At 61.5% G+C, this 15,331-nt stretch overlaps 1 protein-coding gene across 6 annotated transcripts in view; it reads right to left on the bottom strand.

The window, feature by feature from the left end:
- GRAMD4 (GRAM domain containing 4) overlaps nt 1–15,331 on the bottom strand; it is a 74,423-nt gene that overhangs the window by 40,794 nt on the left and 18,298 nt on the right. The gene's annotated exons all lie outside the window — the stretch shown is intronic.

Raw genomic sequence — 15,331 nt, 5'->3', positions numbered from 1 at the left:
GACGGACGTGTCATGGGGTGCCCCACGTCTCTGTGCCGTGGCCAGGAAAGGCAAGGCGCCCCACCAGGACCCCCAGGGACAGAGCCAATAGCTCACCTGCACATCTAGCCGACCCCGCTCCAAAGCCTACAGCAGAGGCCACAAACGCCACCGAGTCCCAAGCGCACAGCTCCCGGGCCGTGAGGCCTTGGGTCCCTGCGAGGGTGGGGCCTGGACAAGATGGTGCAGCCTGCTCTGCTGCTAACCGCCTTTCTAGGCCCCGGCTCCGCCTCTGAGACGGGAGTGAGAGCAGTAAGACCAGAGAGTTCCAGGAGCTCCAGACCAGAGAGCTCCGGGGGCTCCAGATGACGCACCCCGGGAGCCTGCCGCCGGCCCCAGAAAACAGGCCAGCACCCCCAGGCAAGGCGGGCAGGGAGGGGGCTGAGCAGCATGGGACCCGTCAACTCGGCCCGGGCTGTCCCACTGGGGAAATCTCACGGAGAACCGCAACGCGGGGAGAGGCGCTTCCTGTTTGGGACCGTTTGGGATGGAGCAGGCGCAGGGCTGTCAAAGGGCCCTTCGATCACAGCCCCCCACCGCCAGGGGCCCTCTGCCCCCTCGGCAAGCTTTCCTGCCCTGAGCAGGGGATGCCAGCAGTGGGGCCCGCAAGGCCCCAGCCGAAATGGACCAGACCTTGCTCTGGTCCTCGAGAACAGCGGCGGCATGTGGGGGGGGGAGGGGCTGCAGGGGCTCCTTCCAGCCTGCCTGGGACACTACAACGTGGCCCCATGTGGCCCTAGGGGCAAAAGCCACAGGACACACAATGCCCAGTGCCCCCAGGGACCCAGGGGAGCCCAGAAAGGGCGATGGGGGCCATGGGGGAGGGGCAGCACTGCTCCTCTGGAGGGGTGGGGGGGGCGGCCACCTGGACAACCAGCTGTCGTGAGCGTCAGATGGATGAAACGGGTGAATGAAGGAAAACACAAACACACACACACACACACACACACACGCACACACACACCTGAAGAAAAGAGAACTTCGTGCCGACCAAGTCCCTAGAGTGGGGGTAACAGTCTGTGTAATAGAAATGACAAAAATAATCACAGAGTGAAAGAGTCTGATAATCAACTGGACAAAAGTAAATTTCCACTTGCTAAAAACAATGCAGTGGGGGGGGCGCCTGGGAGCCTCAGTCGGTTAAGCATCCGACTTCGGCTCAGGTCACGATCTCACAGTTTGTGGGTTCGAGCCCCACGTCGGGCTCTGTGCTGACAGCTCAGAGCCGGGAGCCTGCTTCAGATCCTGTGTCTCCCTCTCTCTCTACCCTACCCCACTCACACTCTTTCTCTCTCCCTCTCTCTCTCAAAAGTAAATAAAACATTAAAGAAATTAAATAAAAATGCAGTGAAACAAGGGATACGTGTAGCAAATGTGGTGTACTGAACGATTACTATCCTTGTCCTAAGACCGTGTGAATAAACGGGCAAAAGTTCCAGGACCCTGGTCCACAGACGGGCCAATTCCCCGGGCAGAGGAATTCACGGCAAGAGGAAATCGACCACTCCTGGAGCAAAAACTTCCAACTTCACCAAAAAGGAAACCAAAGCCACTGCACGCGGCAGAAGGCAGGGGGATCCGTGCACAAAGACGCCCTCGGAACCAGTGACTCCGTCTCCAGGGCAAAGCCAACACGTGGGGAGAGTCTCACCCTCAGATCGAGTTGTGACCCAGCAGCCCTGCCCGCTACCCACCCGCCCCCAGATGGGGCAGGGCAAGGAGTCCTGGACCATCACGTGGGACTCCCACAGGACACCATCCCCAAGTGACACAGGCAGCTGTGACTGCCATCCCGGTCACCGTGAAGGCAAACAGGTGTCCAAAACAACTAAAGGGGACACAGGACCCTGCATTAGGTTTATGGGCCCACAGGTGGTTTGTAAAACCTCCTTCTCCAAACGTCCTAGGATGCTTTCCTATTGCTTTTTTTTAAGTCCATTTATTTTGCGAGAGGGCGAGCGAGCAAGGGAGGGGCAGAGAGAGAGGGAAAGAGGGAGAACCCCAGGCAGGCACAGCGCTGTCAGCGCACAGCCCAACGCGGGGCTCGAGCTCATGAACCGTGAGAAGGTAACCTGAGCTGAAGATGGGTCGGGCGCTTAACCGACTGAGCCACGCAAGGGCCCCATTTTTTCAGCTCAGAAATAAAAACCTGGGTACGGGAAACGCAGCAACGCAAAACCTACTCCCTTTCACTCCAAAAAGACCGGCCGGACTCCTCGGCGTCGGGGGACAGTGGCGTGCGGAGGCTCGCGAGCCGGGACACCTGGCTGACTTCTGCCCGGCGGAAAGCGGTCGGGCTTGCTCCTGTACTCCTGGCACGGCTCTGGCCGGGTGGGCTCTCTGTCTGGGGCTCTCTATGGCCCCTGAAGCTGGGGCTGCCGTCCTTCCCGGTTCAGCTCCAGCAAGCTAATGAGGCGGGGACACGAGGACAGGGGACAAAGCACCAAGTGTCCAGCCCAGCACCATCGGAACGCAACGCACGCCTGGGCCTGGCCCCACACGCCGGGCTAGCCAGGGCCACATCCCTCCAGCCGCCAGCTCAGCCCAACCCTGGGCTCCTCCTGCTGGCTACTCTCGCCAGCCTGTAACCGGGGGTGGGGGGGGGGGGGTCTAGACACACAGCCCATCAGAGAGAGGGGCTCCCAGAGGCCCACTCCCGTCCCCGTCGCCCTGCTCCCCCAGACCCCTTGGGCCCCTCGAAGAACGAAGCACCCGCACTGCTGTCAGATCAGGACCACAAGCCGTGACTCCCCAGCCACCCCAGCGGGGGCTGGCCCAGCCTGTGAGGGGACCCCACCGTGTTGCATCCCTGTGCCGGGCCAGAGCGTAGCCCACCCCACCCCAGGACGGCTGACCGCACCTCAGTCACACCTGCAAGGTCTCTAGTCCATGTAAGGTCACGTTCACAAATTCCGGTGGATGTGAATTTGGGGAGGACACACCGTGCCAGCCGGTACACCCCCCCCTTTCAGAGGTAGACGGAAAACCATTATGGAGCATCGTCTCAGACACAGACAGGAGGCCAGATCTCGGACACCAAGTGTGACCCAGAGGGAAGCTTTCCACACAGAGCCAGAGTCGAGCGGGCACGCTCTCGACGTATCTTACCTGCACCTCGCGTTCCAGGTGCCTGCGGCCACGTGTCCCCAGCCCCCCAGCTAGTCCCCCACTCCCCAACCCTACCTTCCCGCCGCCCTCCCCACAACCGGCCTTCTACAGGCACCCGCAGGCCACCCCAGGCAGCTCAGGGCAGCTCCTGTGAGCCCACCCCCCCCCCCCGCCCCCGCCCCCTCCCAAGGTAGACCAGGCGCTCAGCGGGACCTCCTGCCCCCGGCCCCGCAGCCCTCAGAGGGAACACCTCTCTGTACCTCCGTGCAGAAGCAGGCGCGCCGGGAAAGGACCCTGGCCGTGGCTACTCCAGACCCCCACCCAGAGCCGGGACGGTGTGCAAGGACCCTGTAACCGTCTGCCCCGGGAGCAAGCACGGGGCACCTGGTGCCGTGGCGCAGCGCAGCGGGGCTCGCCCAGCTCAAGGCAGCACCCACCAGGCCCCGCGCCCTCCGCACAGGGGACTGAGTCCGGCCGCGCCGGCCCAAGACACAAAGCACGCTGCTCTGGGAACCCGATGAATGCCTTCTGGACACACAAAGGCGGCAGTGTCTAGGGAAACTGGACTTGGAAACCACAAAGGACTTTATTTCCCTTCCCAGCCAAGGTTTTTTAAACGGTGGGTCCGGGTCTCCGGCCCCGGCCGCGTCCCCGCCATCCCGCCTCGACATGCAGTGCGCACCGCTCCCCGGCCTGGCTTCGTCTCCCGGGTTACCTGGCGGCTCTCCGGCCGATCCAGGGATGAACTGTGTCCACTTTCCCACAGGATGCAGGCCCGTCCCAAGCCCCGTTCCTGGGGAGCCCCAGACGTGGAGAACTGGGCGCCTCCCCCCTCCCCGCAAGCCAGTCCCAGAGACCGCCTGGCCCTCTGCCACGTCTCCATCCTCTGGGAACACGGCCCCAGACTCCTCGGGCGGAGCGGCCTGGGGCGGCCGCTGTGGACCCCGAGGCTTTGCAGGGGGAACAGGAGGGCCAGGGAGGAGGTGCGGTCTCAGGTGGGTCCCAGTCAGCATCCCAAAGCCTCGCCCCCAGAACCCGGCACCCACACAACTCCCGCCCGGCCCTGCGGGGCCCTGTGCCAGGCCCTCCAGGGAGGAGTCTGAGGCCTGAAACCCACAAGGCACGCAGGACCACGGACACTGCCCCCAACCCCGTGCCAGGCTCACGATGTTGGCTCGCACCCATGACCCCCGAGTTTCCCCAAACTCAAGGCTTGTCTGGGAGCCACATCCCTCACCCCCGACGAACACCTCGGTCCTGCCAGGCTGGGCATGGTCGGTGAGACCCCAAACGCTCCTGGGGTCAATAGCCAGGCGTCCTGCCCCAACCCAGCACCCGCCGGCCTCCCTGGGAGCTCTGCTCTGGCTTGTCAGCGGGGCACCTCGCTGGTAGCTCAGCTCTGCCCGGCGCAGCACGGAGCCGCCTCCCACTGGACGCTGTCTACGTCCACCAGCTGCTCCGGCCACGACCTGGAAGGAGCCCCCAACCTTGGGATCACCCCACGGCCACCTGCAGCCAGCACGGCCCCCCACCTCCAAACTGGGCCACACACCCGTGTGCCTCTCCACCCCGACCCCTCCCTTCTCCCCCGCTGAGACCCCGCTCCACGTGGCAGGAAACCAGAGCCCGTGGCATCCTGCCGGGGGCCCTCCCGGGGCCTCCCCGGCCCAGACCTTGGGGGTCCTCTGCCGCCACATTTGCTCCTACTGCTGGGCCCTTCCGGTTCGGGGGTGTCTCCCATCCCAGTGCCTTTTTCTCCAAGTAAGAGCCATCACCCCATCTGGTTTGGGGTCCTGGAACGCCCAGCTAGCTCCCTTGTTTGGGATCTGTGTCCCCAGCCGCACACTGTCAGCACGCGGTCCCCCCAAGGGCAGTGGCAGTCACCGCCCTCCAGGGGACACGCCAGCCGCAGACAGCGGGTCAGCGGGTTGGCCTCGGCAGGGCTGGCACGTGCCAGGGTCACACACGCTCATCCGGCAAATGAAGGAATGATGGGCAAAGGTGGGGCCGCGCCGACGGGGCTCTGAGCGCCAGGAAATCCGGGGCCTGTCGCTGGCTCCAGGCCCCCCGGCCACAGCTGCGAGGAGCTGTCCCCCCACAGAGCCCACAGAGCAAAGGGCCGTCCTCGGACTCTGCCCAGGAGCCCAGCCGAGGCCCTACGGAGCTTACGGCCCCTAACCCGTGAACGCCTGCGGAAAACGCAACGCCAAGGCTTCAACAACCTGGGTGTTTCCACAAGGTGGGGGGGAAGGGAGGCCTGAACGTCTTCCTTGGCGGGCGTCTTCCGGGACCGTCCGTTCCCACAAAGGTCAGGCCGAAACCATGGTGTGCATCGAGCCCGTGGACGACCGAGGAGGCCCACGTCCTGCCAGCTCGGTGACCCTGACGATCACCCGGGGCGGGGGGGGGGGGGCGCGGGACAGCGGGAGAGCCGGGAGGGCCCGATGGGCGCTGCCACACCCTTTTCCGCGACCTGGGGTCACACCACGGCGTGGATGGCGCAGGACTGCGCAGGGAGTGGCCCCGGGGACCCGCGCGTGGAGACGAAGGTCAGGCGACTACGAGGAAGTAAACGGATACGAGGCTGAGCGGCTCACGCTCACGAGCAACGGTAAAACCCGCGGCACTCTCGCCGGAAAGCCGCGTGGCCAGTGGTGCTCATCGACGCTCCCCCGGATCTTCCCTCAACCCCCACCCTCGGCACAAGTACGGCTCCCACAGGGACGACGGCTGGCGATTCTGTTTGCGTTAACAAGACGAAGGTGCAAACAGGGCGCATCAGAGCCTCACTTGTTCATCTGCGACGGGGCGAGGGTGCTCCCTGCTGACGGGGAGGACAGTTCTCTCGAAGAGGAAGATTTCCTCGACCTCTGTGTGCCATTCACGGTGGGCGGCTACGCCCGTCACACATTCACCCCACGTTTTCTCCGTCGCTTCGTTAAGCCTACACTTGTAGCAGGTGCCCGTTTCTGTGGTGTGGCTGCTTCCGCCGTGGCCGTTTTCAAGCCACCAAAGTGACACGCAGGCCTGAGTGCAGAGCGGGGGTAGAAGGCGCGGCCTCTGGCACACAGCATCTCCGCCACCCAGACACGACAGACACACGCCACCCCGGGATCATACCCGGTAGTGAAAGCAGTGACGTGGGGATGCCCGGGCGGCTCAGTCGGTTGAGCGTCTGACTCTCGATCTCAGCTCAGGTCACGATCCCAGGGTCCCTGAGATCCAGCCCCGCGTCGGGCTCTGCAATGTGTCAGCACAGAGCCTGCTTGAGATTCTCTCTCCCTCATTCTCTGCCCCTCCCCACCCAAAACAAATAGACGTTTTTTTAAAGTAGTGATGTAATTCAGATAGGAGGGATTTCAAGCACTGAATACCTTTGTCAACATATCCAACTGTATGTTTACGTGAGCTCCCCAAGTCCCCCCAACGTGACAAAGGTAACAGGGTGCCAGCGAGCTGCCAAGAGCTGCTCCAGTCCCCTGTCCTGCTCCTTCTGCCTCAAGCTGTTGAGGCCACACAAGATCAGGGCTCAGTAAACACGAGGCCACACAAGATCGGGGCTCAGTAAACATCATGGAACTCAGCGCTCCCACTTATCCTTCTTCCCCAGCAGGGCCCAGCGATGGAGGCAAAAATCGGGAGCCAAGGTCAAAATGCAAAAACTTCCAGCCCAAGAGGGTTGAAGGGACCAAAGACAGTCCTGGAAAGCGGGACCCAGACAGCACGCTCACAGGGCAGAGGGGAGGGGAGCCCCAAAGCGCACCCCACCGAGGCACGTGGGGCGGGCCACACCCCACTCACCACCCCCGCCATCCCAGCCCCCCTCGGGTCACCAACGACCAGATGTCAAGACCTCCCCGGGGTCCCTGGGACCCTGCCAGGGACATTCCTGCTGTCCGAGCCACCACCAAGTGACCACCTCACTCTTCCCTCCTCTGGCTCCGCACCACCTGCCCGCCCAGCCGCGCGGCTCCCAGCCCCAGCGACGTCACCCCTGCTCGTGCATCCCGTAGCACACTCGTGTGGGGGCACAGTGAGGGGGCACGCGCCCGTCCGAATTGGTCCCAACTGTCCTACGTGCCACACACGTGGAGAACCCACCGGGAGCGGGCTCTGTGCTGAGCTCGGACCCGAGCTGTCTCTCCTCACCATCCAGGCAGGGAGAACACCACCGGCCACGGCAGCGTGCCCACGGGTGGGTTACCCTGCCTCTGCCGGTGCCCGGCTCCTGTGACTGTGAAGGGTGCGAACGAACTCCCTTCTCAGAGCACTGCCGGGCATCACGTTCAGTCGTGCCCGGCAGGTGGAAGCAACCCCGGGAAAGCCCCAGGTCCCACTCTCCAGAAACACACTTAGCAGACGTCACTAGCCCCGCACCTCCGTCCACCTCCACGTGCACCACTGTCACTTCACCTTCGGGGCGCTGCGGTGACGTCCCCACTTGGAAGACGAGGGTAAGAGGCTCCAGGACACCCGAGACCCCCCAGTCAGCAGCGGCTTCCACGCCCCCACCCCCGACAGGCAGGAGAGGAAGGGGCAGGCGGTGGGTGAGCAGAGACCGCACGCGGTGGGAAGCCAGGGCCACAGTGCCCGAGACTCCAGCAAGGGTTCCGACCCGGCCCCGGGGAACAGCAGGCGGCCAATCAAGAGAGGGCGCGGCAGCCCCCCCCGCCCCGCCAGCACTCCATCACCAAGGCTCAGCCCTGCCACCTGCCCTGCACAAAGCAGACCCCTGCCCTCTGACCCCCGCTGGGGACCAGCCCCAAGGATCGGGGGTGAGGTGCACAGAGGCAGGGCCACTCAGGTCAAGACCTGCCCTCCCTGGGCTTTAGAGTAGCAGGAAGAGACAGGTGTGAGCCAGGCCCTTCCGGGGGCCCATCTCCAGGCATTTGGGCCTCAGCCCAGGTGCACACAGCAGAGGACCCGGACAGCCCCAGGCAGGGGGTCAGAACACCTCCCGTGGAATGTTCACAGGGCACCGACACAGGGAAGGACGAGCCCCAGGCCTCCTGTGCACCCCAAAATCTGTGCAGGGCCCCAAATCTCAGGCAAGAATGACAAGCTCCCGTACCCCAGGTGTCATAGTTCCCGGTCACAATGCTGAAACAATAGTTCTATTGTTAAACCAACTGACAGAAGGAGAAACTGAGGCCGAGGAAACAGGATGAGAGGGAAGTGGCACATCAGAAACAGAAACCAACCTCACTGGATGTCGCGACCGGCACCCGGCCCCCCACAACTGGACTCGAGAGCCTGTGCTTGCCCTAACCCCAGATGGGCCCAGCTATCCAGCCCTCCCTGGCACATACCTCTATTAATGCATCCCTTACTGCAGGACAGCCCACAGGCCCCTCTGCCTAGGAGACCGAGTGGGGAGCCTGGCTGAGTGGCCACACAGATGTGTATTTAAACAAAACAAAGCCAGCAAAAAAACCTAAAGTTTAGGAGCAGGTAGACAAAAACCTCTGCGTCGTGTAAGCAAACAGAATGAGCTACTAAAAACGCACACAGGTTCATTTCAATTCCCTCCACTGTCCTTAGCAACCAGGACCTGGGAAGACCCAGCCAGCGAGGCTGCTGGTAGGAACCACCTTCCAGATTCCGGGCACCAGTCATGACTTCCTGCCATGGCCCTGGCCCAAGTTCCTGAAAGCAGAAAGGGGCGTGGCTCGCAGCTGTTTGCAAACGGGCTGTTCTCCAGCTGCGTTTCACCACTGAAATACTACAGGCGACACGCGTGGGGCGGGCAATCCTGTTCTGCAAGGGGCCAGGTAGGAAATGTCTGGGGCTCGGCGGGCTGCATGGCCTGTCAGAACTTCTCAACTCCGCCGTGCCACCGGATGGGTGTGGCTGCAGGCCAGCGGGCTAGGTCTGGCCACGGGCCATGCCCTAGCGTCCCTTGTCCTACGGCGGTAAGTGCCCAGCAGACCAAAAACTCTCAAAACGGTCACGGTACTTACTGGCCCAGCAGCGGGGCGCCCGGGCCCTCCCTAAGCACTGGGGGTCCCATTTCCTGAGCATCACACACTGACTGGTGTGTGTCCCCATCACCATCCAGTCTTCTTAAGGAAAGAGGTGAGGGGCGAGGGGCCATCCGTGGCGACACTGGGGCAGCCTGGGCGGTCTCTAGACGAGATCTAGAAGGATCTAGGTGAGGGAAACCGACACGTCTCCGTGCACCTGGGTCGGGTGCCGGGGGCTTCTCCCCCGTCCCCCATATCCCTCCTGAGGCAGCGGGGCTGGCTGGAAGGACAGCCAGCTGCGAGCGGCCACCAGCCAAAAGCACTGACCACCCCGGAAGGCCGCCCCCTGGGTCTCAGGGCAGTGTCCCTTGCTCCCCAGTGACAGAGAGCACAGTGAAAACTCCAGGAGCCAGCCCCGGGCCCCGGCTCCCGCCTGCAACATCCAGTCCACGCTTCTGACTGTGCACTGTCCCCTCCCTACACGAAGGCTCTCCAACCACCGTCCCTCACTGTCCCCTCCCCAGAGCAGGAGCCCTAACAGGGCTGCCACCTGGCCATCACCTGGTGTCACCTGCTTCCAGGTGGGTGAGGTGCGTTTTAAAGAACTTCCTAGTCCTCAGGCAAATCCAGCGCCAAGGTAAACAGCCCTCAGGCGAAAAAGGCACCTGTCCAGAGGCAGCTTTGTTTTTCTTGTTTCATCTCGGCTCCCCCAAGCCAGACCCCTCCCCTGCAGACCAGGCCCCGGGCAGTTACGCGAGGTGTCAAGCACCCCATGCCCCAAAAGGTTTTCATCTTCCCAAACCAAAGCCCTCTCCCCACGAAACGCGATCTCCGTTCCGTCCTCTGCCCCGGGGGCCTTCATCTACCTTCTGTAGCTATGGATGTGACTCTTACAGGGACCATAGGAGCAGAATCTAACAACACACAGCGAGAAGGTGGAACCCGCGTTTCCTGCTCAGCCAGCCCAGAAAGGGTCACAGCCCTGCCCGGGGCAGGCCTGGCGCAGACGTGCGGGCTGGCACTCACGCCGCGGCCACGTAAAGAAAACATCAGAAAACCCACAAAACACCCGAATCCTCAGAGTCGTCTTTGCGCCGCGCGCCCAGGTAACTGCCCAGCGCCGTGTGGCCGATGGACGGACGGTTGGGTCTCCGAGTGTCCCCGCTGCCAGGCGGCAGGGGGGCTCCTCAGGGCAAAGACACGGCCGCGCAGCAGGTCCGGCACGCGGCCCGGGTCCCGACGTGCACACTGTCGCCCTGCAGCAGCATCGCGGGGCAGAGCCACACGCCAGATACTCGGAGGGACGGCAATGAGCAGGCGCTCGGCCGGTGTTTAATGAGCACCTACTATGTACCAGATGCAGGAATGCAGAGGAGGCGTGCCCACCGCGCAGGAACTTCCCAACCACAGAACGGAGGAGCTGGGAAGGCGGGGCACAGGCCCCACCGGCCAGGGCAGGCAGTTCTGAGCTGCAGAGGAAGGCACCCCAGGGAAAGGGAGCACAGACGGGGAGCATGTTGAGGCCAGGTGGGGACCGTCCTGGGTAGGGAGGGCAGCCTGGCCCGAGAGGACTCGCGGCACAGGGAGCACCCGGGAGCCTCGCCACCCGCAGCAGCCGCACTGAGAAGCACACTGCACTGGGCCCACGGACTTGACCCCTTCCCACACCACCCTCCCAACCCAATCCCACATGCCGGCCTCCGGGAGTCTGGACCCCGGCTCCCACACGCCTGTCTCTGGGCCAGGCCCGCACTAAGGACTTCGTGAGTGTCGGCTGCTTGTGACCGCGGCGACCCCTTCTACACGGAGGGGGACGCAGCTGAGAGGGACTCATAGCCATGACAGGGGAAGATGGAAGGCAGGGCACAAGGCGCCCTGGGGTGCAGGGCGATGGCTCACGGACCTGCCTGGGGCCTCAGGGCAGCCAGGCTCAGAGCTGTCCATTTACCAGATTCCCAAGCAAACACCGAGGTCAGGGAGTGCAAACCACACCCTGGAGGCCACGAAAAACAGCAGCGGGTCCTGAGAAGACAAACACAGGACCACCATAGGACCCGGAGGTCCTGCTTCTGGGTATGCACCTGAAGTACCCACACCGGGGCTCGGCGGGATCCGGACAGCGGACACACACACTGTGGTTTACACGCACAGAGCAGTATCCCTCATACACGCGATGGGGTGCTGGCTGACATGGGCTACGACCCGGATGGACCTTGAGGACGCTGTGCTCAGTGAAGGAAGCCAGGCACAAAAGGACTAATTCGGCACGATTCTGCTCCTATGGTCCCTGTAAGAGTCACATCCATAGCTACAGAAGGTAGATGAAGGCCCCCGGGGCAGAGGACGGGAACGGAGAGTTCGCGTTTCGTGGGGAGAGGGCTTTGGTTTGGGAAGATGAAAACATCCTGGACATGATGGTGTGTTGGTCGCTCAACACTGAATGTACCGAATGCCACCAAACTGCACGCTCAGAAATGGTCAAAATGGTACGTTTTACGTTATATGTGTTTTATCACCTTGCACGTAGTATATCACACTTATCGTATTATGTGTACTTCATCGTGGTTATACATAAATACACAAGGAGAGACAGCATGAGCAAAACTCTCTAACCTATAAATCTAATGTGATTCCCCTAAAAATATTACAAAAAGACTTCAGAGGAAGCAAAATGAGCTAAGGCTAAGGTTCATAAGGAAAAACAGACAAACCCAGAATAACCCAGAAAATTCTGGAAAGCAGGAGTAATGAAGGTGACCAGCTCCACCACATGATGGAACATGCTAGAGCTACAGCCGTTCCATAATGTCCCAGCCTCCAGTGGGATCCAAGTAGCATCTGACATCAGGGGGAAGGGACACGCTATCCAACAAAGGACGTAGGGATATCCGGGCGGCTGTGTGGAAGGAGATAATGTTGAAGCTACACCTCATACCTTCCCCAAATACACTCAAATGGACCAAAGATGTGCACGGAAAACAAGGACGGCATCCGTGTAGAGGCGGGGGGTGGGCGAGGGTGGGGGGCAGGAGGGTCCAGGACCTCAGGACTGGACGGGGCCTTTCCAGGCAAGAGGTGTATCACCGGAAGAACACAGATTATGTTAAAAAACAAACTTGCAAGGCAAAAACCTAAGTAGTCAAACAAATGATAATCTAGCAGAAAATATTTGCAACACATACTACAGAGGATTAATTTGTCTAAGACTGATAAACAGTCCAGCAGAAAAATGGGCCAAAGACGCAGAGAGCTCACGGAAAAGGCAAACAGTCCTCTGACCTGTGGAAAGATGATTAATCTCCACTTATAAAGAGAGAAACACAAGTTAAAGTTCCATGAGCAACCCTGAGAAACCCTTTTCCCTAACAGACCAGCAAACATGCAGCGGGTGGGCGTGGGAACAAGGAAGCAGGGGCCCCTACTCAGTGGGGGGCGCCCAGGGCAATTTTGCAACATCCACTATCCTTATGGGAAAGTCTCCTACTCATACTTGCAAAATGATGTAGAGGCAAGGTCATTTCGTTGCCACATCGTTTTTGTGACAGTGAAACGAGGCTGGATGCACCCTCAGGTCCACCCACGGGGGACAGCCACACAAGGGAGCCCCCACGGCCTGAGCAAGGAGGAGGACCCTTCAAATCCTGCGGGAGACCTCCCAGCCTGGGCTGACTGCTATCAGCCCAGTGCGTGCAAGCCACCCGCCATCCGGCACTGGAGTAAAGGGGGGAGGGGGGAAGGGAGAGGGGGGAAGGGAGAAGGGGGAAGGGAGAGGGGTGGAGAGGGTGGGGATGGTAGGAGGGAGGAGGGGAAAAAGGGACAGGGAAGAAGGGGAAAGGGGATAAGGAGGAGGGAAAAGGAGGAGGGGGAGGGGAGGGGGGGAAAGGAAGCGGAAGGGAGGGGGAGTGGGGGGAGGGGAGGGAGAGGGGAGGAGGCAGGAGGCACTGAAGGTGTTGGCTATTCCACAGCAAAGGACATTTTAAAATTGTTTTAAATAAAGGAAGGACTTTAAATAAAACAGAAGAAAACGGGAACAAGAACCTTCATTCACCACTTCAGGGAAATCTCTCCCAAAGCCAAACAAGCAGTTCTCGGAGCATGGCTCAGGAACCTCTTTTGGGGGGACCCATGAGGTCAAAAATAAGGCCACACTTGCTTTTCCACACTCGCCCTCAGGCGGCCCACGGAGAGACAACATGGCAAAAGGGACACGTGACACATAACTTAAGCTGCCAGTGCCCCCACAGCTTTCCTTTTTGTGGAGTGGGGGGGGGGGGGACACGGTGATTTTTTTTTTTAATAAGAATAAGCTAGTTTAAACACGGAATGGGTTTATAGTTGGCAGTTTCTGATAAATTAATACCTTTGGATTTCTTAGTTTTACTTTTTTTTTTCTTTTGAGAGAGAGAGAAGGCGTAGAGGCCGAGGGGAGAGAGAATCCCAAGCAGGCTCCACACTCAGCACAGAGCCTGACTTGGGGCTCGATCCCACGACCCTGGGATCATGACCTGAACCGAAATCAAGAGTCGGACGCCCAGCTGACTGAGCCCCCCGCCCCGGCGCCCCGCTTATACTTTCTAAGAAAGTCAAGAGCAACAGAGACAACCCATGTATATCGGGGCCTTCTGGAAAGGGTTCTGAGCCCAGGGTCTGAGAGCCACCAGCCTACCCAGTGACCCTGGAGAAGGGGCGCAGGGGCGGGCTGGTCGGTCCACGGCTCCCCCTGACCCCAGTCCAGGCCTCGAGGGGTGGCAGCTGGGACCCAGTAGGGAGCTGCGTCCGCAGGCACGACCAGAGCGGGCCCCAGGCGTGCAGCAGGCTGGACCGCAGGCCTGGCGGCGGGGGAAGCGGCAGGCTCTGTGGCTGAAGGGCGTGTGACAGACGGGAGGTGGGGGGGGGGGGGGACGGGGCCTGAGCGCCGCCTGCTCTGTGTCACTGCGCGTGCAAGAGTGGCACCCTCACCTTACAGGGAAGACTTGGCCCAGAGCCATGCAGCAAGGGAGGGGCAGCGCCCCCGTTCCCGGCCAGGCCAGCAGCTACACCTCGCCCCTTCTCTCCACCTCCGCCCTCCCCCTTGGGGTTCAGGCCAGAGGAGTCCCCACGCACACGTCCTCTTACCCACCCCATCTGCTCACAAACACCCTCCCTGCCTCTGGGTGCCGTGCGACTTTCAGGGGCCACAGACGCCTCCTGCTCCAGGAAGCCCTCCCCGAAGGCCTCATCCACAGGTGTCTCTCGGTCCAGGCACACGGGCCCTGGGACCCCTGGGCTCACACACCTGAGTGAACGTGCACACGTACACCGCCTTGCACCCCTGCCTTGTGCACACCCACTCTGCCTCTGAAGCCCAGCACGCACGGCCTCTGTGGTTCTCGGCGCCCAGCAGCCCGTCTCCCGACCCCCCTCCACCCACAGACTGCAACTCAGCAGGCAAATCGGAGCCTTTTTGGTCCCAGGAGCACACAGGTGCTGCCTTCCCGGGGGAAGGAATCGAACGCAGGTAAAGCAGAAGGGCCCGGTGGCCGGGAGGGAAACGAACAGAAGGGGAACCAGACATACCGGCCCGAGCGCACCAGGCCACCAGCTCCACGCTCCCCACCCGAGGACCCGAGCGGCAAAGGTGCCCCCGTGCAGAAACGAGGCTGCGGCGGACCCCGCCCTGCTGGGCGGACAAGGCAAGCCTGGGATGTTGCACGTGGGGGACACCTTCTGTCCCCCTTGACGGTGACCTGAGGTCCCACCACTGAGAGACCAGGAGGAGGTGGCAGCATCTGGGGGACACCTGCGGGCACCGTTCACAAGCTGGCGGGCGCTCTCCAGAGACCGCGGCATCACCCACCCTGAGAAACCAGACGTGGAACAGTCCATTTCACGGCCACTCGAGAAGAAATGATGCCAGCACCGCAGGGCCCGCCCGTCCTCAGGGCCCTTCCACAAACTGCTTCTGTAAACAGCGAACGTTCCCCGGTGCCTTTCAGGTTAAGATGGGCTTTGCACTCGATCTACAGGGAGAAGGCAGCACTGGGAGCAAGAGGGGCCCGGGGTCCTCCTGCATCGCTCCCGAAGGAGGGCCCCTCCTGGGAAAAGGCTTCCGAGGTCACTTTTCTGCAAAGGGCATTAAAACCTCAACCGTGCATTTGCTTCAGCTCCAACAAACGGGACAGGATCCGTCGGCCGCGCGGCCGTGACGCCAGATGGAGCTGATCTGAGGCAATGCTCTCGTC

The sequence above is a fragment of the Lynx rufus genome, unplaced genomic scaffold (assembly GCF_022079265.1).
Source record: "Lynx rufus isolate CCGP_SWC_20201006 ecotype Redwood Valley unplaced genomic scaffold, mLynRuf1.p SCAF_7, whole genome shotgun sequence".
In the NCBI taxonomy this organism is placed as follows: domain Eukaryota; kingdom Metazoa; phylum Chordata; class Mammalia; order Carnivora; family Felidae; genus Lynx; species Lynx rufus.
The sequence above is the reverse complement of the archived record's forward strand: the minus strand, read 5'-3'. Positions and strand labels throughout refer to the sequence as shown.